The 3,804-nt window shown below is 38.6% G+C and overlaps 1 long non-coding RNA gene across 1 annotated transcript; it reads left to right on the top strand.

Moving 5' to 3' along the window:
- The first annotated feature begins 603 nt into the window (after nucleotides 1–603).
- Nucleotides 604–1,596, top strand: LOC309366408. Its single transcript, XR_014166698.1, has 3 exons — nucleotides 604–736; nucleotides 1,423–1,440; nucleotides 1,482–1,596. It is a non-coding gene; the product is annotated as an uncharacterized lncRNA (long non-coding RNA).
- Nucleotides 1,597–3,804: the final 2,208 nt, after the last annotated feature.

The following is a 3,804-nucleotide window of genomic DNA, read 5'->3' as shown; positions in this document are numbered from 1 at the left end:
CTATGGGGTATATTTTTAAGTGTAAAAGATCCACATTAAAAAAATCCACATACCCATACAAATTGGTTCAAACATGGAAAGGGATAGGAGACAGATTAAAGCTTATCATCTGGAATGGTCAACTTCAACGCAACATTTGCAAATGGAACAGTTGTGCTTGAAGGGGAGTGGGAGCAGTTGTGTGTTCCCAGAGACTCAAAATTGCATTGGGACTGTTATGAAAATGCAACATTCATGGCTCCATTGCATAACCTGCTATAGTGTCATCGGGATTCTTTCCAGCAACTCTGCTAACCACTCTACTCCTTGTTGCCTGGATTGCAGAAAGGTCTGCTGGGCTGGGTCTTGCCCTGCTTTTATTTTCTGTTGAATCTTGCTTAAGATTATGTGTACAATTTATTTTCAAAAATCAAGGCAAAAGAGAATCTGAGTTAGAAAAACAGCTTCCCATTCCTACCAGTCTTTTTGTGTATTTTATCTGGACTTTGCCAATAGTGCACTTGTTGTGGAAGAAAAGAGGAAGTGTCTTTGTATATTGTCCTTGGCATTTCCTACTGGTACATAAATAATAGTCTCCGGTTTCACATAATGTACTGACCCAGAGGAAGTTGGGAGTCTCTTCTTTCCATCTTGGCAGAATAAAAGTTGAAATGACTGCAGCACAAAACTCAGCTTTCAATATGCTATGCTGGAGTTTAACTTTTCTACTGGTGGTGAAAGAGACTTCTCAGCAAGAGTGGGTGAATCTGTCAATTTCAGTTTTCCAGATTTTATTTCATTTTTGTACATTTCTGCATTGCTTTCTAATTTTTTTTTTAAAGCAAGAAACCCACACACATTTTCCCCAATATATTACAGAATATTAGATTTAGTTAGCTGTTAGGGGGGTTGTATCCCATTCTGCAATTTAAGACTTGTATTTTTAAAGTTTTAAGTTTGATTCATGTTTGCCTTAGTTGCTCAAGTTAAGTACATATTTTTAAATTGTGATTGATTAATTTGGATGGGTTTTCATTATATTGTACTCTGCCTTGAGATTGGATATGGGTTAGAAATATTCTCAATATTAAAAAAGCATTGCTGTAAGCAATTTTGCCTAACAGACATGTTTTTGCCAGCAATGTCCCCATATAGTGTGCATTTTGTGCATACTTTCCAATACTATGCATTTTGTGCATGGGTTGCGGGGGCAGGGGTTGGGTTGGAAAATTGTGTTGTTAAATTCAAATAAGTGTGAACTGCATATGTTGGTCCATATATATGCAGTTATTGGTCCAGGAAGTGCAAACTAAGTAGGTACACATTTAAATGTAAACCAAATTGTTTCTTCCCCGTTCCTATTTTGCAAGAATGGATCACAATGATCCTTGCAACATTATTAACAAATGTATTGTTGCCTATGGATTTGTGTGATTAATTTAGCTTCATCAGATACATGACGTGGTCATATAAATGGGTAGATATACAAACCATAATAACAGATGGGAGTCCCAGAGGCCAAACAATGCAAGGGATACCAGTAAGTGTTCCATATTATTATGCAGAACAGAAGTTAATACAATATCCAATTAAGTGAAAATAATTAAATCAGGATTTATTGACCTTCGTCGTTCTTACATGTTCATCAGTCAGGATCAACATTTCACTTTTTATTGGATTTTTGAAACCTGGGAAGCTCCAGCAGCTTACTCTTCTGAAATTAGCATCTTTTACCTAGTCTTTGTTGACATAGGTTAAGTGGAAACTATAGGAAAAGGTGAAAATGCCCCATGACATATTTTGCATAAGGCAATGGGGCTGATTCCACTGATGAAAGAAAATCTACTACAGAACAATAGGCCTTTTGACAAAGAAGCCCAAAGATTCATGCACCAAGATTAATTCATGGTGAACAGCCGTAAGAATTTCCGCATTTTTCGCTCCATAAGATGCTCTTTTTTCCTCCTAAAAAGTAAGAGGTAGTTTGCACATGGCTGTCCTTAGTAAGATACCCTGAGATAATGAGTTGGCTCTTGTCTTTATCATTTTGGCTCTGAAATCCCAATGACATCACTGCGGCGAGTAGATAGTAGATAGATCTATCCCAACAGTTAAAGCTCATTTGTTACTATGTTGCTTTTGGCTTTTCATGGAAGGTGAATACGGTGCAGCAAGTTAATAACTATGCATATGACAAGTTGTTACTAAGTGATACATCATAGGATGGCTATTGTATCACCAGATAACAAGGCAGTATCAATCACAATTCTGAGCTTTCAGAGAGCAGAAGAGAAATATTCCTCTCCTTCTCTGTCAATGCCCCTCTCCAATCTCACAGTAATGATTGTCTGGAACAGGAATAGGCAAACTCGGCCCTCCAGATGTTTTGGGACTACAACTCCCATCATCCCTGACCACTGGTCCTGTCAGCTAGGGATGATGGGAGTTGTAGTCCCAAAACATCTGGATGGCTGAGTTTGCCTATGCCTGGTGTGGAACTTACATGTTTATATGTATACTTATCTATGCACATGCTATCATATACTCACGTTGAAGAGCAGGTGCTCTTTAAGTCCATTTTACCTGGACCTTTTTGTTTCTATTGCTGTCTATAATTATATGTCACTGAGCAGCAAAGGAGGGGGGGAAAAAAGAAACATATTGGAGGGGGAGAGTCAACTTTTAAATTTGTTTTACATTTGTATTACTTGGTTGTTAGTCATTTTTTTTTTGAAAATCAATAAAAATTAATAAGCAACCCCTCCCCCCAAAAAACTATATTGCTAGTTGATCTCTTACACAGCTGGATTTGTGTGGAAGTGAGGAATAAGTTAGTGCAGCCTTTTCCTCCTATGTCTTAGAGGTATATAATCATTTTATTGTATTTTGCCTGTATTTTATTGTAATGTTTTAATTTTAAAATATATTACTGATGTACACCACCCTGGAGCCTTAGAAGTGAAGGGCAGTATATGGCATCTTCTCTCTTCCCCCACTCTCTTCCCCCCACTGATACTCACTCACACATGTATTCACAGAAAGATAGAGAAAAACCCTATCAGACATCCTCTCATGTGTAAACGTTACATGAAAGCAGGGGCAAGTACACTAAGCTTGCCTTTGCTGTGCCTGCCATGACTTGCGGGGGGGGGGGCAATTCTCAAGCAGGGAGCCTCCTCTGCTTATAGAGGCTTCTTGCATGATTTAGGACCCCAAGTCTAAAACATGCAGGAAGCCTCCATGAGTACAGAAAGCTCACCACTTCAAAATCTACTGGGCACTAAATCATGCAAGAAGCCTCCAGGAGTATAAGAGGCTTTCTGCTTCAAACTTCACAGTGAATGGAGGGCAATGGGGATGCTGTTATAAGGGAGGAGTTCAGCAAACCTATCCTTGCTTGCCCTGCCTATGTATAGCAATCAGACATGAGCAGCAGACAGAACAGGGATATATATAATTTTTTTTTTTTTACTATTGATGGTGTACAAAAATGCCCCAAAATTCAGGGATTATTGAGAACATTAAGGTGAAATGGGAAGCTGCAGGCAGAAGTTCCTCCTACAAAAATAACTCCTTTGTTCTTAATGGGATTGTGGACTTTTAACTTTCACCACATTTCTCTTATGAAGATGTCCTGGACCTGGATTTTAAAAGCTGTGCACAGCTGTTCCAGATTCATTTACAGTATTTGGAGCTGCTGGCTGAAACCTTGGAAGCAGATTTTTCATTTAGAAAGTTGGCCCCACTCTAGCCTATTTGAAGACTAAGAAGAAGAAGAAGTAGTTGTTATGGGGCCTCATTCACATCTTGTTACCCTGAAGACAT

Source organism: Podarcis melisellensis (assembly GCF_964234715.1).
Source record: "Podarcis melisellensis genome assembly, chromosome: 3".
NCBI classification, from domain to species: Eukaryota; Metazoa; Chordata; class Lepidosauria; order Squamata; family Lacertidae; genus Podarcis; species Podarcis melisellensis.
This window is presented reverse-complemented; position numbering and strand designations above follow the sequence as displayed.